The sequence below is a fragment of the Pocillopora verrucosa genome, chromosome 13 (assembly GCF_036669915.1).
Source record: "Pocillopora verrucosa isolate sample1 chromosome 13, ASM3666991v2, whole genome shotgun sequence".
Lineage (NCBI taxonomy): Eukaryota > Metazoa > Cnidaria > Anthozoa > Scleractinia > Pocilloporidae > Pocillopora > Pocillopora verrucosa.
The window spans coordinates 6,334,036-6,359,743 of record NC_089324.1 but is presented as its reverse complement, the minus strand read 5'-3'; the positions used below and the strand labels follow the sequence as shown (position 1 = coordinate 6,359,743).

The following is a 25,708-nucleotide window of genomic DNA, read 5'->3' as shown; positions in this document are numbered from 1 at the left end:
TTTTCATCCGCACTTTTACAAATATTGGAAAGTTCAGGCGTCGTTTACAGCACGCCGATTTGAAATTTGAGATTTAAGCACGCCAACGTAGACGAGCTAGCGATCGTTGTCTTTGTTAACACTGAAAGTAAATTGCATTAGTCTTGAAGTTTTTTCCATAATAGTCTAATCTGAACTTATCCATTGAGAAACATGGGAATAGAGCTGTGCACATAGTATTGTTTTCAAAGAAAATATATCAGCTTGCTCATTAATATGGAATGAATCTCTGGCAGCTGTTGTTTAGGCTCTTACAAGCTCTGTCAGATACAGGAAACTAAGTAACGGCAGCGAAAGAGACCAGGCTCAAAATGAGTGATGTAGTATCAACGCCTTCTATGCTTTTGAATGAGAGTACCGTATTGTTCTGGAATTCTTTATTATTTATTGACCGAAGATGCTGCAAAATATCATTTGCGCCGTAGGCCAATTTCTCTACAATTACTTTCGATTTGAATTGTATAAGGCATGTGTGTCGATTATTGTTGCTTAGTAGCACTAGAACATGCGCAGAGCGAAGACAACCATGCGCTTCGCTAAATGGCTGACTTTGTACATCTCGGCTTGTTGTTGTTTTAAAATAAACTTAGTTGAGATTTCAAGACACTGTGGCAGCGGTTAAACAAAGAAAATGCTGAAATTAGGCCCTCTGGAGAGATTAGATTTTTCCAAACCGTTCGACTGGCCTAATTGGAAGCAGAATTTCCTACGATTTCGACTCGCGACGAAACTTCACAAAGAAGAAGGCGCCGTGCAAGTCAGTGTTCTCATTTATACAATGGGGAGAGAAGCCGGACACGTTTTCAAGTCCTTTACTTTAGCGGAGGGAGATGATGCCAAAATTGGCGTGATTTTTGCGAAGTCTGATGACCATTTCGTTCCAAAACGGAATATAATTCACGAGCCAGCATGTTTTCACCAAAGGAATCAAAACAAAGGAAAGACGGTCGAATCGTTCGTACGAAGCCTTTATGAATTAGCTGAACACTGTGATTTTGGGACCAGTCGGGATCAGCACATACGGAATAGGATTGTCATTAGAATCCTGGATAAAAATGTGTCACAGAGGTTGCAGTTGAAGTCGGATTTAACGCTGGAAACCGCGATCCAAATAGCTCGTCAGTCAGAATGGTCAAGTCTCATGTTACAGATCAGAATCCTCTTGCGTCAAAGCAAGTGGACTTAGTCCAAAGCAAAAAGACGCCAGAGAGTTCTCGTTGGGGGCAAGGTCAAAAGAAGTGTGGCAGATGCGGTTTCCATCACACAAAGCCAGAACAGTGTTTAGCAAAAGTTAAGAACTGTTTGAAATGCCAAAAGGTGGGTCACTTTGCAGCTATATGTTGGTCCAAGTCTGTGAGAAAAGTGAACAATAGTAATGGTGGTGGTGCTACAAATGCAGCAGTGTTGATCGTTGGTTCTTAGGTACATTATCAGGTGATTCGGATCAGGATGGTAAAAGGAAGGTTCAGCTGAAGGTCAGCGGTAAGCAAGTGGTGTTCAAAATTGATACAAGTGCAGATATTACCGCCATTTCAAAGTCTACCTTTGATAGTTTGCCAAGTTAGCCCATGTTACATCCATCCCAGAGAGACCTTTTCAGTCCAGTGGGCAGGTTACAGTGTGCTGGACATTTTAAGAAAGCAGTGACACATTCTAGCAAGAAGTATGAAGTTGATATTTTTGTGATTAGTGGAGATCATACGAACAATTTGCTGGGTCAAACAGCCTGTGGAATGGGTCTAGTTTCGAGATTAGAAGAGGTGGATGCTTAGTTGCTCAGAGATATAGGTCTGTTTAAGTGTGAGCCGGTAAAGATTCAATTAGATGAGAATGCTGAGCCCTATTGTATCCACGAAGCAAGGAGAATTGCCTTTCCTCTCATGCCAAAAGTAAAAGGAGAGCTTACGCCGATGGAAGAAGCCGGCATCATCGAAAGAGTAACCGTTGCAACAGAATGGTGTGCACCCATGGTACCAGTACAGTAAACTAATGGGTAGCTCAGGATCTGTGTCAATATGAGAAAGCTGAATAATGCTGTGAAGCGTACACGATTCGTATTGGAATATATTTCCCTAAAGCTTGCTGGTGCTCAGTACTTTTCCAAGCTCGATGCAGCAAGTGGATTCTGGCAAATACCCCTACATCCAGATAGTGTCAAGTTGACAACAATTATCACTCCAGTGGAGCGATCCTGTTTTAAACGGCTACCATTTGGAATCACGAGTGCCCCATAAATTTTCCAGTGTCTAAATGACGGATATGATAAAGAATGAAGAAGGCTGTGAAGCAATTATGGATAACATCATTCTGTTTGGAAGGTCAGCTGAGGAGCATGATGAGAACTTAAATGGAACATTACAAGTCATGAAGGAGTCAGGTCTGAAATTGAGCGAAGAGAAACTTGAGTTTAAGAGGGTCAGTCTAACCTACTTTGGACATGTCCCCAGAACAGATGGACTAAGTCCAGACCCTGAAAAGGTGAAAGCGATTTCAGAGCTTCAAGCAACAACAAATGTCCCAGAACTAGACAAACTTATCGGTATGATAAACTACCTTGAAAGGTTCGTACCGAACCTTGCAACAATAATGCAACCAATGACCAATCTGTTAAAGTCTGATAGAGGTTGGACTTGGGGACCATCCAGCAAGAGGTATTTGCTAATGTCAAGCAGATGGTTTCAGGTTCCATGGTGCTGGCATTCTATGATCCTAAGACGCCTACGGTTGTTTGCGCAGATGCCAGTAGTTATGGTATTGGTAGGGTTTTGATGCAAGATCATGGTGACCAACTCCGCCCAGCTGCATTTTGTTCAAGAACACTTACAGAGACTGCGGTCAAATATGCGCAAATTGAGAAGGAGTGCCTGCGGCAGTGTGGACATGTGAGAGATTATCACGTTACTTGGTGGGGCTATCAACTTTTAAGCTCTTGACAGATCACAAACCATTAGTAACATTAATTAATCAGAAAGATCTTTACAAGACACCACTACGATGCCAAAGGCTCCTGATGCGCCTAATGCGGTTTAACCCTCTAGCAGAACACGTGCCTGGCAAGCAGTTGGTAGTGGCCGATACTCTGTCAAGGAGCCCTCTCAAGTTTGAAGAGGATCCCGATGCAGTGGAATATGTTCAAGCATTCGTAGACTTGGTTGAGTATACAAGACCATTCACGGATAACCAGCTGAAGCGAATTAAAGAAAGTCCCACTCCAGATACTAGAGTTCTTTGATGCACGTGGCCACTTGTCATCAAGCAGTGGCCTGTTAACGTACGATGATCGCATAGTGATACCGGTTATCATAAGAGAGGAAATACTGGAACACATTCACATAGGCCACCAGGACGTAACAAAGTGCCGCGAAAGTGCCAACCTGTTTATGTGGTGGCCGGGTATTTCCAAGGAGATTAAGGCAAAGGTAGAGTCATGCCATTTCTATCAGTAACACCAACTTTCGCAGGGGAAAGAACTTCTGATTACTACAGTCCTACCTGACAGGCCATGGCAGAATATGTCTACAGATTTTTTTGAGCTAACTGGTCAGAAATACCTAATATTAATGGACTACTACTCAAGGTTCCTTGAGATATTAAGCCTGATGGAGATAAAAAGCCAAGCTGTGATCCAGAAGCTGAAGTCGGGTTTGCTCGGTGGTGTATTCCAGAAGAACTGGTGAGCGATAAGGGCACATTGTTCAAGTCAGCTATGTTCGACGAGTTCAAAGCAGATTATGGATTCAAGCATACTACATCAATCTCACATCACCACCAGGCGAATGGTTCCGCAGAAAGTGGAGTGAGGATCTCCAAGCGGATCCTAAAACAGGAGAATCCATTCCTCGCTCCTATGGCCTACCATGCAACCTCTGTCCCAGCTACAGGAAAGACACCATCCGAGCTGATCATGGGAAGACAGAGATTTCAAGACATGGTGGCAGCGGTTAAACAAGGAAAATGCTAAAATTAGGCCCTCCGGAGGGATTCGATTTTCCAAACCGTTCGACTGGCCTAATTGGAAGCAGAATTTCCTGCGATTTCGAATCGCGACAAAACCATGTGCGTTGCTAAATAGCTGACTTTGTACATCTCGGCTTGTTGTTGTTTTAAATTAAACTTGGTGGAGATTTCAAGACAGTATGACTTGTATAAGGTTCTCACACGATCTAGTGAAGGGGAGGAACTATTAAGCATCACTTTATTCACAAATATTCAAATGCAACATATTACCATCGACAGCACCATTATTTCCAATTGCAGCTTCCTTCCGCTCGAAAAAAAAATTTAAGAGTAGCGAAAAGCGGAAATGCAAGTGTGCGCTTCAGTCTTTACACACGAAGTTAAAATAGTTTGCCATGTAGCTTTATCTGCGAATAATCTTAGTTTACACAGAGTTGGAACCACATTTAAACCTTCAAATCGAAGGTGCTGGAAACAGTTTTCCTAAGCTCTTTTCGGCTCTAGTCAGTGCTCTCAAAGGACCAACTTTCACCCTTTGCAGTCAAATGATTTTCACACGTGTGGACCATAGAATTGAAATATGGTTATCTTCATTGATTTGCTGATGTTATGGGAAATCCAGCTAAACAGTATTTGGGGACGGTTTTAAAATTCTCGATATCCTTTTTCTCTACTTCAGGATTTTCTTTTTAGGGGTGAGGCCTCGCTTTTGAGTGAATTTTCGCAAATTAAAACTAGTTGCTGTAAAATTAGAACGCACTCAACCAGGTTTATTGTTTATTTATGAACTGATTGAAAGAAGAAAGCTCTAAATCAATGTATCGCAAGTTAATTGTACTTGTTTATACCAAGGTCATTTCTAGTTTGAGGCGACTATATTTCCCATCATGGAAAGAAAAGCGCACTTGGCTTGAAGGAAACAAGATGAAATTCGCTTCCATTCATCGAACAGTGACGACCAACTATGTCCGTGTTCTGCCTTGACATTCTGATATAACTGGAAACATCCAGGTTGGATGTCACATGAAGAAATTTGTTTTTTTAATTTTTTGCATTCACAGTAGCTTATTTTTTTTACTTCAATCACCACGATTGAAGTAAAAGTACACTGTATTGGTGTAGCCATGAATACATTTTGCAGTGAAAGGAAGAATTAAGAGAATTTTCGTAGGAATGGAAAATTTCACGTTTAGAGAGATGCATGCAGGCGAAAAATCGATGGGAAAATAGTAGCGTTTCTTTCTTGTGTCGTTTATTATTTTGGAGATTTGCTAAAATCAGCAAATAGAGCTCTTGTACAGAACAAAACATTCATTAGTCTGTAATTTGATTGTTTATTATCATTATTGCACATTTCACAATAAGGAAACTGTAACAGGAGAGGAGATTTTAAAGTCACATGTCGCGTGCCTGTTGACGTTCAAGTTCCCACGTGTAACAACTTCGGCTTTTCCAGACCGCGGATGACGGGAAACTCTGCCCCCTCATTTGAAAGCAAATTTTAATAGCCCCATAAAATTCATTAATTGGGCCATGTTTCCAGAAATACGACTGGAAAACGTTTTTTCCACTTTCCACCATCAAGAAATTCCACGCAGGAATAGTGTTTGTAGCGTGACTGCGTGACCTTTCATGAGAAGTAAAAATTGTTTATCTTTTTTAATGATAAAACACTTCTAGAAAGTTCTTAATCCTTCTGTTATTTTATTTTCCTGTTTTGTGAATGCAAATATCGTCTGCATTTGCTATTATTTTCGCTGATTGTCATGGCCTTTCCTGCGTGCACGTGCGAGCTGTTGAAGTCCTAAATGTAATAACTGTCCTAAATGTAATAAAGTCCTAAATGTAATAACATTTGGTCCTAAATGTAATAAAGCCCTAAATGTAATAACGTTCGGCCCTAAATGTAATAAGCCTCCTATGCAATCGTTTAACTGCGCTAAGATTTAGATGTCAAAGTGACAGCTGTTCCACCAAAGAATCTTCTGTCCAATATTCATGGAATATTACGGGCTCACTGATATTAATTAGCGTCTTTTTATTTGCTAAAGACGTAGGTTGAGAAACATTGGCTACAAAACCGTACTCGTGATACTGATGTGCTTTTGGCATCAAATTGACGGACGCAAAAGCAATGAGAACGTTGACCAATAGCTCTCTTTATATCATTGGCTCAGACTCTTAAGTGTAACAGATTTTGACGATATACCTTTGTCATCGGTGCTGAAGTTAGCACTTCATGAACCGAATTACAAGGAAAAGGAAGTCCACCGACTTATACGTTAGACAAATTCTGGGCTCGAAAGGGCATTTTTTGTACTGTCTTCCCTTGCCAGATTTGTACGGGTCTGCATAAAATATATTCATATGCGTTATTGACCAAGCGTGAGGTCAAAATGGCTGGATATTGGCCGAGTTCTTTTTTTTTTTTTTTTTTTTTTGCGTTTTTATGGACTGATTGCAAGATCTGCCGTGGGTTATTATTTCATGAAACGTGCTAATTGATATTTTGTATATTAAACGTGTTAATTGATTTTATCCAACAAAAGTCAATAAAGCCATAGGTATAACTGACAGAAGTTAACGCCTCGAGTAGATGGTGGGGGGCCGAATTCTTTTGGTGTTCAAAGCTCGTCATGCGAAGTCTCGGTCCATAAAAAAGTAGAAAAAGAACGAGGCTAACATCCAGTAATCTTGACCATACAAGCTTGGTCAAGAGAGTTCATATTCTCTTGGCTTAATCATTAAAGGATTCATTGAATAGCAAAAGATTTCGCTTTGATAAGAATCAAGAATGGCCTGTTTATTTTGAGAGCCGATAGTGAAAGCCAACTGTGTTTGCAGCACAATAAACCCAAGAGGGTCGTTTGTCTTTTTCTATGTATATGCAAACATTGTCCAAAAGTTACGAACTTTGCAAGTTTTCTTGCCTGGGATCAATACGGGGATTCCCGAGCGGGTAAGGGTGGGCCTATCATACCCACTCAGGTAGCCAATCAGAACACAGGATTCACTTTATCTTGCCCGCGTGCGCTGTTAGCTATATGATAAAGTGACTTACAGAGCAAGATATCTAATGACCAATCATATGTCATCCCATTTCACGATCACAGGTCTCGACATGTTGCCTTTTTTCCACGCAAGAGTCAAACTGAACCACTGAGCTACAACATTCAACACATGATGGTCAGTTGACGGTCTAATGAACCATTCATTTTTTTCCTTTAGCACTTTATGATGGGTTCATTTGTTCCCGAACCGAAATATTGGGAAAAATATATTTTACAGTTGATCTCAAGTTTATATTTCATTTTTTGTCTTCATCTCTTCTCCCCGCCGTGAGGGGAGAAAATGAACAGATAAATAAATGAATGAAAAAAGAAAGCTCAACAGTTTCCACTTATAGTCATATGATACATGAATTGATTACTGATGTGGAGTAAAGCCATAGAGGGCTAGAAATCCAATACCCCAGGTTCAAAATTGAATAAATCAGGATAGTCATTCTTAAAAATGAACTCAAATGCTTCATTAAAATCAATTGACACTGAATAACATTGATGTGCAAAATTTCAGTTACGCTACTGATAATAATAATTTTCTTTTGGATTAACATGTGACACAGCGAAATCATTCAAACTGCTCTAAAATGGTGCATAACTACTAAAGACTTTTACACGAACGATAACATCAACAATAGCATGCTAGTTCATTATCAATTGTAGTCAATTTCTTTTCCAAAAAGTCTTGATGATTACGCACCAATCGATTCCATCCTATTGAGCTTCCAGCCAAGCACCAGCCTACTTTGGGCTGGAAATGATTTTCTTCAACTCGATCAATAAACCGCTTTATGGACCATACTTCAACTGCTGATATTTCTTATGTCTAGCAAGTAAAAAAACGCTGATTGATATCAGCGAGCCCGTAATGTGACATGTATACTGGTCAGCGGTTTTTTGGGTGCAACAGCTGTCACTAACATCTCAATGTGGATGTCCGCCATAACAACAATGCTCTGAAGGAGTTAAACAATTGCATTGGAGGCTTATTACATCTAGGACTAAATGTTATTACATCTAGGACTTTATTACATATAGGACCAAATGTTATTACATTTAGGACTTTATTACATTTAGGACCAAATGTTATTACATTTAGGACTTTATTACATTTAGGACAGTTATTACATTTAGGACTTCAACACGAGCCAGGTGGTATAGAGCACCCTTTCGAGTTTCTTCGCGTGGTGTCGGGCCTAGGTGTGTAGGTCTGGCTCGAAGGATATCTGCACGCTGCAACACGGGTTCCTATGTTTTTCTCCTTTTTCTTTATTTGTATTTTTATTCTCTTTCTTTATTTCTTTATTCTCTTTTTGGAAAATTATTGGCGCGTCTTGACTCTGACCAACGAAAATTATCGAGGTGAGCCCCATGAAATTGTTATCAAATGTTTTGAAAACTTTGTCTACCCTCGGTTTGCACGCAGAAAAAAAAGACAAATTTCCAACGGTATTTCAAAATATTTTATTCATTAATCAATTTATGAACTGTTTTGTAACAGCCCGAGGAAAAAGCAAAATTAAAACAACCCGCGTATCGGTCAAATGAATTCCAATTTTTTCAACAAGGAGTTTGTAAGTTCATTTTCCCCAGTAAATTTTAGAGGGGTTCAATGTTTTGTGACAGTCGACGATAGACATCTCTGAAACGTCTCTGAAACTCTTAAAGAGTTTACGCTTCCGGTAATATTTTCCTCGCTCTCGCAACAACGCAACAGACATTGTTAATCCTATATAGTGCAAGTGTGTCAGTTGTATTACGTCTTCATAGTGATGCCATATAAGTAATCGAGTGTCTAAAAAGCCCTCAATTCAATCTAAAACTCGAATTAGTCGCGGTCAAGATGGCGCAGTTGTCTTGTTCATTTGCAACTAACTTTTCTACATACCCATAAATTTGTGGGTGTACAACATAAAAAAAAAAAAAACCTTGAGAGACGTCAATTTATCCCAAAAATGCGTTTCGTCCGAGAAGAAACTTATTGTAGCTCGTATTGGCTTATTTGGAGATTACGAAGGCCGCGATTTTACTATATGCCTCAAATATCGTGCACAACTTGGTGTCAGATTCAGACTTTCTGGTTCGTAAATGCCAGTACCCTCCTCATAAAAATCGTAGACCTAAAGTTAAGAGAAGGGTAAATCTGAAGATGGCAAAAGAAATAAAAGCTGGTGGTGAGTCTTCCTGGTTGCAAGGTGACTGTAAACCTAATAGAACGCGTACTGTAACTGCTATCTTAGAGTCGGCAATGAATAAGTAGGAAGGGCAAGGAGAGCGCTTATCTGAACATCAGTTTTTTTTTAATTGGTGATTTGTGACTGAGATGAACATTATATCATATGATTGCATGGGATACGCAGATACTGTAGAGGCGCTCGCATAAATGGAGACGGGCGATCCTCCCTTTAACTTTAGAACTGCGACAAGTATATAGCGCAAACCAACTGGCACAGTTTGGAGGCTCATCAGCAACATGCACAGATCTCTGAACGCGGATTATCGCGAGAATTATACCCAATCCGTCACAGACAGAACAAGAAAGCGAGATATTCTTGCTAAGAGGAACGATGTGTTAAGACGTCTGCCATGCAAAAGAACCTTAACAAAGGCAAACACAAAGTGAAGCTGACAAAAAAAATCCGCCTATAATAAGATTAAGAGGAAATGGACGAAAACTTGCCAATCTGTAGGGGTGGTTACGTTCAAGGTCGGACCTCAGGTAAAATTTTGACGAGCAATCCCTAACTAGCCAGGTGGACTTTGGATGGGCTCTTTGGAAAACACAAAAAGCAGCCGCCTTTTCTCAGAAAGCAAAGAATTATCTCCTAGACGTGTGCTGGACCGGTGAGGAAACTGGTAAGGCAACCTCGTCTAATGTGGCCAAATATCGAATTTAAGAGACGACACCGGCCTGAAATGTTGTCAAAGACTGACTGGTTGATGGAGTAGCAAATCGCTCGATACGAAGTCGAAACTGACCGAACAAGGCAGAAGATAAGGAGAGGGTACAGCTGCTTTTAAGCTAAAAAAAAAGGCCCTTTGCACCTTTGCATCTCACTCTTCTTTCATATTTATTGTTTTTGCTGACGCAAACAACTGACTATGTCGTGGGATTTTTTCATCAAGGGAATTTGCAGGAAGCCTACTGGTCAAAATACCGCTGGCTCATTTTTCATGAATTTTACAAGTCACGCAATTAAACGCCGGCAACACTCGATCGAGAGAGATGTAGATTTACATGTAGTAAAAGAATGCTTGGAAAAAAAAAATAATGCTTTACGATCGAAGCAAGCAAATAATTATAGAGGTCTGCAGATTGTTCTGAAATTGTTATCTAGCAGACAGCATGAACAACGCGCTTGAATAATTCCTACGGAAAGCCTTCGGGTCATGCAACAGATGTTCTGCATGGAAATGTTCAATGGCGGTAAGTGACAACGAAAACACTATTTTAACTTTATTTCCGGGATAGTAGCACAGTTTTTAGTTTGATAGAGCTATTGATATTTGCTCTCAAGCGAGACCGCAGAATTTCTCGTCTGTAGAAGCCGAAGTTGTAGCACACTGGAACTTGTAATAATGTTAACCAAAACGCAGCGTGTGACTTTAAAATCTTGTAAAATGAGCAATGATGATGATAAACCATCAAATTATAGACTAATGAATGCTTTGTACCGTACAAAAGCCATATTTACTGATTTTAGCAAATCTTCAAAGTAATAAACGACATAAGAAAGAAACGCTACGATTTTACTATCAATTTTTCGCCTGCATGCATCTCTCTAAACGTGAAATTTTCCATTCCTACGAAAAATCTCGAAAGTTTTTTATATTTTCTAGCTTTCTTGATCAGTCATCTTGTATGAAGAGCTAAAAATGTAGGTTTATTTGGTCAAGTGACCGGCCAGAGCCAGAATTGCGTGACAGGTGTAGTTGAGAGAAACTTGTCACAGTCGCAGATTTTAGAAGGTATCCAAGACAAAAATACGGTAGTACCCAAAGATTTCTTTGATGATTTTGATTTTTACGGTGAAAACCGAGAAAAACCGGGGGGTTAGTCTATGTCCCTCCGGAAAAAACCAAAACAGAAACCACTTTGTCTTTTTGAGTTTTGGGGTAGACCCTTTAAACTGGCAAAGTTTCATTGAAATCGGTGAGATGGCATGTAGCGCGACTGCCCGGTGCTCACGTGGACACACTCTCAATGTCAAAAGAACTTAATCTAAATTGTAAGATGTTTGTTAACCCTCCCTTAAATTTCTTTCGAAGTTGAAAGGCGAACGTTCATTGGAAATTCAAACATTGTTAAAAATCTACTAAAAGCCTTATGCCCTTTCCGTGTTGGATTGAAAGCGAATTAAGAGCGATCATAAATGAATATTTCGATGTCTTACTTGGTAAATGATGCCTCTGATCAGATTTATTTTTCTCGATATTTTGATCCCTCTAAAGCCCATGGAAATAACACAGTCCCCATACTCATCAATGCGCTTACCGAAACAAGCAGATTTTACAGAAAGTTTTACTTCTCAGAAACTGAGTTCCTTGCAATCAGGTTGGAATCTATGGAGAGAGAAGTTAAAAGAACGATTGAATCCCGACAGCATTATTAATTTTTCATCCCCTTGAAATCGAAAGAGACTTCCCCCTTAAAAACTCAATTAACACGCACATCACGTTTATGTGCCCCCGTTTCATCCACGTATGTACACCCGTTTATCTTTTCCCGAAAAGTCCTCGTCTTGTGATTGATATTTCCGTTTCCAACATAAGGTCAACAAGCATCCAGCTTTCGTTGTAGCCGCCGGCCTCGGCGTGAAACTATTTCTTCACACAGATTTCGTTAACATAGTATTATTTAACAGACGGATTGTGAAGTAAAACGTGTACACTGGACAAGCCGGCTTGGCACATCACGTTTATGGCTAACAGTGTCGCTATAAGGAAATGAATGGCAGAAAGTCTGGACAATATTGAGTTCTTAGCAGTTAAAGGTTTAGCACCATTGTCACGCATTACGTTAACAGTCCAGAATCAAAATATACATTCGACTCTGCCCGATGTATTTTTTACTGTTCTGTGCAAGATTTAAATCATTGCATGCAATTCATTGCATCAACAGCTTGTTGCTAAGAAGAATTAGCTGTTTTTCTTTCTTTTTTTTTTTTAATAATTTGCTAACACTCCTTCAAATTCATTGTGGTTTTGTTAACCGAAGTGAAAAAAAAAATATATATATATATATTCCCAAAACACGTGACATATATGCATTCTGGTTCATTTCAAGACAATCCATGCTAATACCGGGGCTTTTTTTAATTTTGGCATTAGTCCATTGCACTAACCATTCTAAAAAATATCAGGAAACGTGAAAAACAACTTGTTAATTCTAAAAAAATAATCGATCGCATCTTTTTAGCCCTTACTTCAAACGCATCAGCATTTTTTACCTAGGTAAAGATGCCACTTACCTAAAATTGCAATCCACAAGTTTTCAATTCAACGAAGACAACAGAATCTCAAAACGACTCACAGTTCACGCATAATTCTCAAATGGAAACCGAAAGTTTGAGCAACTTGAATGTGCAACGCCAGTATTATTATTCTAAACCTGACGTTGAAACGCCATTGACTGCATCCCAGAAAATATGAAAATTTGAAAAATTGCTTCAGAATAACCCATAAGGTGCTCGAATATGTTGTCAATGTATGTGAGCTCACCAAATACCACGTTGAATCGATTGTATTCATGCCTTCCGATGGATGTGTTTGCCCCGGAAATAACACAGTCCCCATATTTATCAATGTACTTACCGAAACAAGCAGATTTGACAGAAAGTTTCACTTCTCAGAAAAGTTTCTTGACATCAAGATGGAATTTGTTGAGAGAGAAGTTCAAAGAACGATTGAATCCCGACAGCATTAATTAATTTTTAATTTTTCATCCCCTTGAAATCGAAAGTGATTTCCCCTCTTAAAATGTGCTTTATGTCAACTTCATCATACTAGGGATAAATTTTTATCGTTCTTAACGTCGATCCTCACTAGAATAGTTGAAATAAAACAGTTATCTTTAAACGCACAAAAAAAATTTTTTCTTTGTGATTCCACATTTGAGGAACATTTTGCTTCAAACACGTCGATAAGTTCAGAATCTCTATAATTCTAAACATATAAGCGATCGCATCTTTTTAGCTTTAATTAACTTCAACTGCATCAACATTCTTACCTAAATAAAGATGCTACTCTCTTAAAGTTGCAATCCACAAGTTTTTTAATTCAACGAAGACAGCAGAATCTCTAAATGACTCACAGCTTACGCATAATTCTCAAATGGAAACCGAAAGTCTGAGTGACTTGAAAGTGCAACGTCAGTATTGTTATTGTAAACCTGACGATGAAACGCTATCGACCGCATCTCAGAAAATTTGAAAATTTGAAAAACTGCTATAGAATAACCCATAAGGTGCTCGGATGTGTTGTGAATGTATTTGAGGTCACTAAAATACCATATTGCATCGATTATATTCATGCCTTCCGGTGGATGTGTATGCCCCGGAAATAACGCAGTTCCTATATTTAGCAATTTACTTGTCGAAAAAGCAGATTCGACAGAAAGTTTTACTTCTCAGAAAAGTTCCTTGCCATCAAGTTGGAATCTACCGAGAGAAGAGTTAAAAAAAAAGAAACGATTGAATCCCGACAGCAATATTAAAGAGAAAGATAAAGACAGCAGAATCTCAAAACGACTCACAGCTCACTCGGAATTCTTAAATGGAAACCGAAAGTTTGAGACTAGAATGTGCAACGTCAGTATTATTATTGTAAACCTGACGAATGTGCAACGTCAGTATTATTATTGTAAACCTGACGAATGTGCAACGTCAGTATTATTATTGTAAACCTGACGATGAAACGCTATCGACCGCATCTCAGAAAATTTGAAAATTTGAAAAACTGCTATAGAATAACCCATAAGGTGCTCGGATGTGTTTTGAATGTATTTGAGGTCACTAAAATACCATATTGCATCGATTGTATTCATGCTTTCTGGTGGATGTGTATGCCCCGGAAATAACGCATTCCCTATATTTAGCAATTTACTTATCGAAAAAGCAGATTCGACAGAAAGTTTTACTTCTCAGAAAAGTTCCTTGCCATCAAGTTGGAATCTACCGAGAGAGGAGTTAAAAAAAAAAGAAACGATTGAATCCCGACAGCAACATTAAAGAGAAAGAGAAAGATAAAGACAGCAGAATCTCAAAACGACTCACATTTCACTCGGAATTCTCAAATGGAAACCGAAAGTTTGAGACTAGAATGTGCAACGTCAGTATTATTATTGTAAACCTGACGATGAAACGCTATCGACCGCATCCCAGAAAATTTGAAAATTTACGAAAATTGCTTTAGAATAACCCATAAGGTGCTCCGATCATCTTATGGGTTATGTTTTGAATGTATGTGAGCTCACTAAAATACCACATTGCATCGATTGTATTCATGCCTTCCGATGAATGATTAAGCCCCGGAAATAAGGCAGTCCCTATATTTATCAACGTACTTACCGAAACGAGCTAATCCGACAGAAAGTTTTACTTCCCAGAAAAGTTCCTTGCCATCGAGTTGGAAACCGAAAGTCTAAGTGACTTGAATGTGCAAAGTCAGTATTATTATTGTAAACCTGACGATGAAACGCTATAGACCGCATCCCAGAAAATTTGAGGTCGCGTACTCTGCAGCATGGGGCATGCTGGGTGTACCTTGTTTTTCTTTTAAATGGCGGGCCTTTCGAACACTTTCGTGGCGTTAGAACAAGATTACTCTGAGATGGTAGGCTGAAGCACTCTCGAAAGCACCTATTTATTGCAAAAACCAAGGAGAAAAAGTATTGGAACTATTGCAGGATTGTAAAGGATGCAGTACTTTTAAAATTCATCACCTCAAGGGGGAAGAAATTTAACTAGAAGCCTGTTGCTAAGAACGAGGAAAGGCTCATTATTCGTCAGCGGTTTCCTGCGGAACTTTGTGTCGGCCGCGTCTGCTCGTCAAATCTTGCGGAAAAATCAAAATTTATATACACGAAAAAAAAAATATATATATAGATTTAGCCAAGCCTAAAAGCAGAGCTCTTGTCATTTTATATTCTAGCCCCTCGTTAAAATAAAAATTGTAATAAAACTCTTCCGCACTGGCTATAGAGGAGTTTATTTAGGGGAATTTGGGGACCATTCTAGGGGGTGTATGCATGTACACGCATGTACACGCATGTTAATCAACCGTATCTTCAAGCAGCTGATGACCTTCGTTGTTGTTCCTGATGTTTATAGCAAATTTCGAAGACAGGGAATGTGTTCTTCTTCAGATGAAGTGTGTGATGTCAGCATCACTTGCAATTATATTCTTTTGAGCGTGACTTATAATTTCGGTTTGGGAAAATGAGCCAAAATCGAAGCTTCTTTGCGTTAAGACATCACCGGTCGCCTGAAGAGTATAAACGTGAGAACGGTGAATCAGTAAATCAAAACGCCAGAATCTTATGGGCTTCTCTTATATCTTCTCTTGAAGTTGCCAGGTATGACTGATTGCCCCACCGTTTTTTCCTAACTTCTTAACCTCCTTTGTTTAGCATAAAAATTAAAAAAGAAAAGTAATTTTCAACTCGTGTTTGAACGTGTAATTTTGTAAAACTTTTTGTTTTTTGGCTATTCTCGTTTCATGATTATCTTCTGGCTGGAAATACACGGCGTTTTTTTTTGAGAATTTTTCTGTTATTTGATTCGGTAACTTGTGCTGTAACGTCATATAATGTAGGTGTCTTTAAGCTAACTGCCCACGATCTTAATAACTTTAGCTATTGAAATATAAAATTTGTCTTAACATGTTTCTTGTGCTGCGAAAGTTTGTTCTAAAGGAAGACAAACTAAAACTAGAATATCATGATTAAAACTTTATGACGAAGAGAGACTTAGGATTCGACCATGAAGACATTTGAAGAAAACTTGAGATACATGTGATACCTGGATTTCATTTTTAACATCACAGCTATCAATTCCAAACATCAATCAAGTTTCCTGTTTAGTTTTAAAGTTGGGTTGATGTTGTTATTTGCTATATCAAATGGGTTGAAATGTTTAAGATAGTATTTTCTCATGTTTGCAATTAATTTAATTTACTGAAAGGTGGAATAAAGCAATAAATTTTATTGATATGTAAAAATTTCCCATTTGACTATCTACTGACAAGTCTTTGTACTATATTGTAACCCAACCATCTTCCACAACTTGTAAACACTATTACAAAATAATTAGTCAGTGGAATGGAAACTTTGTGGCATATACACCATGTTTGAAATGCCATGTCTATAACAAGCTAACAGAACTGAGTAGGGTGTATGGGAATAGGCTCTCTTGTCTGTATTGTTAATTTGCTAATCGCTCATGCTGCAAATGTTTTGATGAGGTTAGGTTGTCAAGGTAAAGGAACTGAGGATTTTGTTAGGCAGTGACTCTTTTCAAATCTGGAAACTACGATCGTGAAAGCCATACTTGTGCGTGGTAGTTCATTCTTATTCTGATAAACTAGTTTTAGGAGGGATACAATATTTTATTACATAAATTTGATGCATAGGCTGTGAGCAAAGCTTTAATTTGGCTATAATTCTATAACCAATACCAATCCCTGTACACAATGAAATTTTATTAGGATCAGAGGAAAAATAAAGTACCATACATCTGCAAGATTCCACGTAATTATTTTAATTACATGAATATTAACTGATACTAGGAGATCTACGAATATTCAAAAGAATATAAAATTTGTTGGAAAAAGTAGAATTCAGCATACGGCAGATAAACAAGACTCTTAGAAAAAGAAATATGTACTAATGAAAAAGCTAAGCAAATTTTTTCAACACCTGCCTGTACCCGTACGGCACGTAGTAAAGTCATTTGAAGTAGTTATAATCGGGGTTTTATTTGTTGAAAACACACACGCATGCAGATTTCATATAAACCTGTAGTTCAAGCTTGCCATAACTTCAAAATTTTGATGCACGCCTCAAAAGGAGAAGAAATAAATTAAAGTTTCTATTTATTCAGTTTAGGTTAGTGAGGTAAAACTGAGTAAAACATTCACTCAATGACAGGTTCAAGAAATTTTCAAGAATTGGAATACCTGGAACAATCAACTTCATGTACAAATTAGACAGGTATGTACTAATGATACACAAAAGAACTATCTGTGGTAAGACGGCAGGCTTTCCTTTCTTCATTTAAAACAATACTGAGGTTATCATCTTTCCACGAGCTCAATGGAAAGTGAGAGTGAGCAAGACTGATAATGACTATATTATTTGAGTAAATATCCAGAGAAGGATAAAAGGTAAGATATAGTCTGCACAACTCTCTTATCTTAATTTTTTAACCTATTAAGCTAAGGCATTTATATTCTCACTTTGTGCATTATGGGGATGCCAATTAATTTAACTTTAATGTATCAAAATACTAAAATGTCCTCTTCATCTTTGTACCCTTAACACTAAAGGGGAGGAGGCAGGTCAAAATAAAAAAAATGTATTAAAATAGGAGAGCCCCCCCTTAATTTCAGTCCTAATTAAAAGGGATCCTTGCTTTTCCAGATTCCCACCCTTTAACCCTTTAACCCTCAAGATCTTACTAGTAATTCTCCTTACTCTCTGCCTTATAGTTTTTGTGATGTTAGTTTGAAGAATTTGGTATTGGATCAACTTATAATCCACTAATTAATATTTTTCTTTATTGTAATCACTTGTCTGCGTCATATTGTATTGATGATATAAAGAGAAATTCTGTCTTGGTCACTCATGGTAGTTAAAGAGTTAAAACTCACGTATCTTGCGACCAATTCCTCATATCAATGCTTAGTTTGGGTATGAGCCTTGGTAAGAAACACCATGCATAAATGAAAGCTTGAGCTAGAGTATTTAATGCAATCCAAATAATAATCTTACATGTTATATATGGAAACTTACACAGCAAAATTATATAATCACACAATTCCAAACAAAGGAAGTCAGGTAATTGACTAACCTGCTTCAACGTTTGTGGGCTTAAGGCACGAAGAAATAGATATGGCAACATTGATCAAGGTCAAAGGACTGGAGCTGCTTTTATAGACTTCCGCAAGGCCTTTGACAGTATGAACCATTCCCTGCTATTAAAGAAGCTTTATGCCCTGGGTATCGTTGATCAAGAACACGAGTGGTTTACTGACTATCGGAAGGGTAGAACTCAAGTTGTTGGGTTCCAGGGAGCTTTCTCAGACGCTGAATCTATTTGTGTCGGTGTGCCCCAAGGATCGATCCTCGGATCCCAGTCTGTTATATGTGCTTCATGTGAACGATCTCTCCACCGTTGCCCACAAGTGTAGTACGCTAATGTATGCCAATGACTCTGTGCTTTTCTATTCTGGAAAGGTTGCTGCTACAATCGAGAAAAGTCTCAATGAAGATCTTGATCTAGTTGGATCCTGGTTCTGTGATAACAGCCTATTTTTAAACACGGTTAAGACTGAAGCTATGTTGTTCAGAACTCGTGCTAGGCCTTCTGACGCAAATTTCGGTAAAGTGTTTAAGGGCCGACCTATTAAGCGTGTTTGTGAATTTAAGTATTTAGGAGTTGTATCTGATGAACATATTTCTTGGAATTCTCATGTTAACTATGTTTGTCCCGAGAGAGAATGCTAGGAGGCATTAGGGGGAGTCTTACATCCGACTGTACTTATTCCATTTACACAGCTTGTATTCGTCCTATTATGGCCTATTGTGACACCGTGTGGAACTGCCGCGGAGTTGGCAACAGTTCGTCACTGAAGAGGCTTCAAAGACGCGCCGCTAAAGTTGTTTAAAAAATGAGCGACAGTGACAGAGCTTTGAGTTATCTTAAGTGGCCATCTCTGGTAAATAGACAAGAAGGCCATGTTAATGGATTCGTCCAAAGATGCAATAAAGGACGTTGTCCACAATTTTTAAAAAACTAATTTGTTTTTAACAGTTCTATCCACAACAGAATTACGAGGCAAATGAAAATGGTTAGAATTGACTTAGCTAAAATCTCTTTTTATTATAATGGTTCTGTAATTTTTAATAAGCTAAATTTTTAATGTTCAAGATTTTATTTACTATTGTAACTGTGCATAGCCCATATTTTAGGATTAACTCAACTTTTCCTTGGGTTCACCTGTAGAAGTAGTATCTTAGTATGATTGTGTAGTTCTTTTCATTTTATTTTTTATCAGGGCCCCAATTGATAGCAGTGCTTAAAGCATCTGAATGGGGTACCCTAAATAAATAAAAGTCTTCTTCTTCTTCTCCTATGGTAAACAGTTACAATTAATACGAAGTTGAAGTATGTTGAAGTATTCATGCTTACAGGAAATCATTAATTTTTGTCAATAAGTGTTACTGCATGTGCTTACAATAGTTCTACTGACACAAATGCATTTTTCTTTAGTTATCTCATAACATGTGACTCTACAGGTCATCTAGAAGGTTCCTGCTTGAGGACTGATATTTCAATTCCCTCAGCAAACTCTAATCATCAGAATTATAAGCCAAGGTGTATTTACCAAGTGCTCAAGTTTCCAAAGTAGTCACCTAATTTTACAGTCGAGTTCACTCTTTTTTGGGGGCTATCTTCAGCTTGATCATCCTGTTACTTTTGAAAACATCAAATGTTACTCACATATTCAAATAATTGCCTGAATCAAAAGTTATAATTTTTTAATAACCTGCTTCCTTTAATAGTGCTCCAGAAATAATGAATAGCACTGAAGAGAAAGGAAGAAAGTTCTTGAAATATTTTTTTTTCAATGAAAATATCTGTGAAGCTATCTTTTCTACCTATTTATCCATCTGAGAAGAATCAAGTCCACACTGGTGATTTGAAACATTATAGGCAAACCTTACAACTGATTAAATTTTATTTGATCAAAAACATGAAAGGAAATAGAGGAAATTGGCTAACACAATTCAAGTTTCCATTCTTAAGCATTCTGTGATTGTTTCTTCTATCATATGGTAAAGTTTATGGTTTCCCTCTTTTCCCTGTCTTCTGCTCATCTGTTTGTTTGCTTTCCAAACAATTTTAACGATTGTTGCCAACAAATGCAAGGAGCATATAAAATGTGTGCATTTATTAAAGACAACATGTAATCAGTTTTGTATATGTAGAGTATTGCTTGAACATATGATTGTGGTAAGTGAAAGTGCCCAATAAACATCAATCTATGGTCTTCTACTCTTCTGCCTTAGAGGGTGCCTTGTGTTCATAAAAACTGAATTTTGGTGCCCTTAGTAGCTTTAATTTTTGGCTACAAAGATCTACAAAGAACAACAACCACACCAAAAAATATTTTTTGTAGACACCACTACAGTGGTAGGTACACATAACTAACATGTATGAGTGAAGCATGTCAAGCATTAACCCTCAAACTCCCAGGATCTGAATGTTAATTCTCCCCTCTAGCTGCTACACATTTCCTTGTAAATTAGTTGCAAGAATTTGGTGTTAGATCGAGATAACTTCTACCTGATACATTTGAGTATTCTCATTACCTGTTTGCTTGATAATGTATGGATATTGTAAGGAGAATTTACATATTAATCACTTCTGGGAGTTAAAGGGTTAAGGTGTGATTGTCAATTTGCTTTGTACAACTTGTAAACAGCTTATTTCTAGAAGCTTTGAAAAATTATGTATCCCCACTTTCAAAGGAAAGCACTTCCCATGAACATTTAAACATTAAAGACATAAGCCACCAGCAACAGGTTTTTCCATTGTAAGTGTTTCATATCATCAGATTCTCATCACATTTTTTTGTTACATTTGAAAGCATAAGAATATCTTAATCATTACAATGTGATTAGATCCCCCATTTTAACCCATTAAGTCCCACTGGTGACCAAGAGAGAATTTCTCCTTACACTATCAATACAATATCAAGTAGACAAATAATGAGAATAAAGAAAAATATCAATTAGGCAATTATCGGTTGATCCAATTCCAAATTCTCCAAACTGACATCACATAAATTGTATGGCAGACAGTAAAAAGAATTACCAATAAAATCTTGGTAGTTAAAGGGTTAAGACGCATATGGTTATCATATATACCAGAAAGACAGCGAATAAATATAACATTATACTCCAGTAAAGCGTTCTTACGTAGTTTCAAACTCAGTGACATTAAGTTGACTTCATGATTCAAGGATGAAAAGGGAATGCTATTTATGAATTTTTAAATAGAAAATGTTAAAAATATAAAGATGGAATTTTAAAAAAACTGCTAAAATATGGCATGTCTATTCACTAAGATGTTAATCATTAGCTGGCACACAGATGTAAAAGAGGCTTTAAGAAAAAAAAATCAGGGCAATAAAATTAAAAGATTCAGGAGAAGCATACGACATTAACTAGTTTACTGATGTTCAATGTGGAAAGAAAACTCTACAACACCTCTGTTTTATCTTCTCACTCTTGAATTAAAACATAAAATTTAATCATCTTCAGGCAGATTAGAGAGGAAATTAAAGAATGGATATATGTTTCCTACATGTGAAAAGAAACCCTCCACAATAAAATAAAGCAGAAGCATATTACCTACATATGTAAATCGGGTGCAATAAACGGTCGTAAAAGCAATTTTATTCTAACCTTTCTCCTTGGAGGGTGTCTTATGTATGAACTACATCATTTCAGTACCTCCAGAGTTATAAGTCGAGCTTTTGGGGCTACAGAATAATAAAACAATAAACGAGTTATGCCAGGCCAATTTATCGAGAGTCAACGAGTATAGTTTCCTAAAAACTTATGGGAAGTTTGAAAAGTGCTTCGATTGTGCTACATATACGGATTCAACATTCTTAACTACTGATAAAAATGCGAAGGTGGGACTCAATTAATTTAAAAGAAAATATCCAATATACAGAAATAGTTCGCGAGTTGTTTTATTCTTGATAATGTGTTAACAAAACTTCTCGAAATTATGGTGCCGATACGAATTCATCGTTCATAATCACTTATGAAATTCCGAAATTGTTACTCAATGAATTTAACAGAAAGTATCCACGAGGGTTACATAAATGGACTCTCAAATTCGAAAAACTGAAAAACATCAATTACTTACGCTAACCATGCGTTTACCAGCGTGCTCGTGAGCTCAAATTACCACGACTCCGTTTGATTACGCGATCACTAAGCTCGGACGCTTCTTGCAAAATGTAATAACTATCAATTTCGGAGGTAGATTCTTCAGTTTCCAGCATTACGAAAAAAATTATCGTATCGCAAGCATGTTGATCATAACCCGACCATTAACAACGCCTCGAGATGTTGAGCGAACAGAAAGTGGCTCCATGTTTTTTGAGACAAACCATTTCCTCAAGTTCGAACGAATCGAGTAGAAAGTATGAAAATATAGCGCTGAAAAGTACCATGGCCAAGCAATGAAATTCACTCGTCCCACAGTAAGAGTAACTCTATTTTACTCGTGAGTTTGTTTGCACTACACATTTGCGGTCCGTTCTTTAATTCTAAGATGTTGGACGGGTTCTTACATGACAATATTGTCAAAATCAAATTACCGCGTCAGACTTAATGTCAACATGAACATCGCTGACTCAATCTCATTTTATTTCAATTTTGGGAAAGGCGGCTCATTCTACAGACGGGTGTTGGAGGATTATCAACAGCCCTGCAGGAAAAATTTCCAACATTTAAAACTCTTCTGTTTCCACTTTCCCTTTCACTCTCTTTCTTTTTCTCTTTCTCCTTCACTTTTCACTTTTCTCTTTCTTTTTCCCTTCTTACGATCGGTCTTTCTCTTTTCGATATGGAGTAAGGACGTTGAAAGAAAAAAACTGACATCAAACGGTTTTAGAGCGAATACCCTGATCTACTGTTTATCTCATGTCAATCTGACATTTGTCTTTCAAAAATGATACTCGGGTTCTTGCACTTGATGAGAGGCGACTGTTCGTGATCTAATATTTTCCTTTGAAGTTTTAGGATCATCGAAGAAATGGTCTCCAGTAGAAAGAGTTAAGCATACCATGTATACACATCAACACAAGTTTTATCACTGTTGTCTTCCTCCTTACAGTTATCCCAGTCCTGTTCGTACCATATCTGCATCTCTTGGTTGCTCGAAATAGACAAAGGATTGACGAGTTTAGGAAAAACCAGCTCAGTTGAACTGAGGTGATATCCAGGAAGACTTTAAAAGTACTTCACCTTATGAGCGAGCAATTTTCAGCATTTTGCAGAAAGGCCTTCTTATTGGCATCTGACATGATTGTCCTCAATTTTTCTCCATATGTTGGCCAGGTGCAGTCCTAGTAGGATGAAACTGTAGAATTGTTGCCAGCGCACCGACCCTGACCTGTGAATAAGCTTCATTGTCTTCACTTGTCCACTCTATGTCATGTTGAAGGAACCATATTGGTTATCTTTGGCTCCAAAGCAGACAGGCTCGTCACCATTTATCTTCTACCAGCTCTCTAAAATAAAGTAATACTCTAATAGGATAGGTATCGAATCTTCAAAGTTTTAATGTATGTTGCGAATAGTAAGCAAAAGTCGTTTTCAAGAAATATTACAACGATAAAAGGGAAAAACGAACAATTCAGTGCTTGTCAAAAATAACTTTTCCCTTTTAGCGTCGTGATCATACTGAAAGGATTATTTGAAATCATTGGCCAAGCAAATTATGTGCAAAGCATTATTTACCATGAGTCAAATAATTATTTCTCATAGATTACATGATAATGGTGTCACCATGACACCAAAACTTCCGTTAGCTTCTATATTTTTCCCTCCATGCATTTCAAAATCTTTTCTACCGTGAAACGTAGAAATTGACATCGCCATATTGGTTCGCCATAGAAATCTTTACCTAATAATTTGAGTTTTCTGTATTCTCCATTGAAAAATGACGTACATTCGGAAGTTGTTTTAAGAGGTAGGTCGAGGTGTACCTCTGTTTCCAAAACGTTTCATGTAAAATTCCCCCTGATTCGGCTTGAAATCTTCCGGTCTTACTTACTTTGTACTATTGTTCGGTTCACAGATGTATTGACCAATGACGAAACTGAAGCTCTGACACATGATTTCTTCCTCAAACGGAAATAATACTCAGGCAAAAAAACCCGATACGTCTTATGAATGTGTCCTCAAAGGAACATTCCACCAATAGAGCGTTCCCTTTCACAGAACTAGCCAGTAGCGTAAAGTACACCAATCCGGGACATCAGAAACATGATTTTCAGCCACAACTTTGGAATCATTTTGAAATGACTGTGAAAGGAGGCCCTAGGCGCTTAGGTTAAGAACCTATCAAAATACAATTTAAAGTACTTTAAATCTCTGATAATGATAATAAGGGGAGGTATGGTAAATGCTTTGCACAATTTTTAGTTATTAGTTAATACGTATGAGAAAACCTTTAATTCGTTCGCTGTGCTCACTCGTTCCATTTCAAAAACTGCTCAACTCAATTATAAACAACAACTTTATGTTTGAAATTTTCCCTGAGAGGCAACGAAGCAGCGATAAAACTAGAAATAGTCAGAATCACTTATTCGCTTTCAACTGGTTGGTCTCTGCTTTTCGATTAGTGAAGAAAATATACTATCATATATAACCATCATGGACGTGTTAGTAATTTCCAGATGTGCCGTGGCTTTTTTTTCTCAACACCCTTTGAAAGTTTAGAATTTTCAATGTGACATTTCTTTCTATGAAAGGCGCGTTAACTTTTAAACAAAAGCGAAATCAAAATCAGGTTGACTTTTATTCTCGAAGGAGATTTCGCTGAAAATCCTGCGGATTTTTGCGTTGAGTCATCGCCGTCATAAGACGAGCATAAATGAGCAAAAGATTTCCCGGCGCTCTATAAATTTTTTCCTCCTATCGAGGAAAAGGCGAAAAATCTTCCCTTTTTCCTTTTGGCAGTCTAAGTGCCACGTCATCTTTCGTCCATATTTTTCCTCTGAGCAACTCAAGGTTATTCAGAGCCAACGACCTTGGTCATTTGGCGATGAGTGACTTTATCTGACACTACGAATTTTTTTCGGCCGAGACACATAAGCAACAGCTATTGCGGAAAACGCTTATTTCTAGTATGGTTGTTCTAGAGAAGTTTGAGTGTTATTTTCCGTCTATCGAATGGTATTTATACAGCAATACACATCATGCAATAGCTGGTGATAAAATCCAATGAAGCTCAACGGGAGCTCGTCAAAACGCAATAATAGTTTAATAATATTAAAAAAATAGGGTTTTTCCTGTATACATCTAAAGTGAGACATTTTTGCATCCATTCTATTTGCAAAAATTTTTAACTCGGTCCCTGGAGTTCGAACAGTGAAGAAAACGTTTTTTCCCTTAAGTAAAAATCACCCATCATGATACCTTCACCCCATTCACCAGTAGGAGGGTTTGAATGGGGGTACTTCGATAACACTAAACACTTATTTTTTTTGACTGTATAACATTAAACAGTTAATTTTCAGCCACTTTAACACTAACATTAAAAAATTCGATGTAACATTATTTTTTTTCCCATAAACAAACAAACCACACCCTAAAAGGGGAAATATCTATGTTGGGCCTA

General features: G+C 37.7%; 1 protein-coding gene and 1 long non-coding RNA gene across 6 annotated transcripts in view; both read right to left on the bottom strand.

Moving 5' to 3' along the window:
- LOC131787428 (uncharacterized) overlaps positions 1 to 14,751 on the bottom strand; it is a 26,916-nt gene extending 12,165 nt beyond the window's left edge. For 2 of the 5 annotated variants that reach the window (XM_066160377.1, XM_066160376.1), the window contains exons 1-2: positions 14,627 to 14,751; positions 11,554 to 11,621 (exon numbers count right to left, since the gene is read on the bottom strand). The gene's annotated coding sequence lies outside the window, so the exon portion shown is untranslated. Of the gene's footprint in view, positions 1 to 11,553; positions 11,622 to 12,872; positions 13,599 to 14,626 lie in introns of those variants that run through there. The other 3 variants (XM_066160380.1, XM_066160379.1, XM_066160378.1) reach the window with 2 other exon arrangements.
- Positions 14,752 to 17,643: 2,892 nt separating this feature from the next.
- Positions 17,644 to 22,595, bottom strand: LOC136277890 (uncharacterized). Its single transcript, XR_010716067.1, has 3 exons — positions 22,223 to 22,595; positions 21,751 to 21,827; positions 17,644 to 18,520 (listed from the first exon to the last, which is right to left on the bottom strand). It is a non-coding gene; the product is annotated as an uncharacterized lncRNA (long non-coding RNA).
- Positions 22,596 to 25,708: the final 3,113 nt, after the last annotated feature.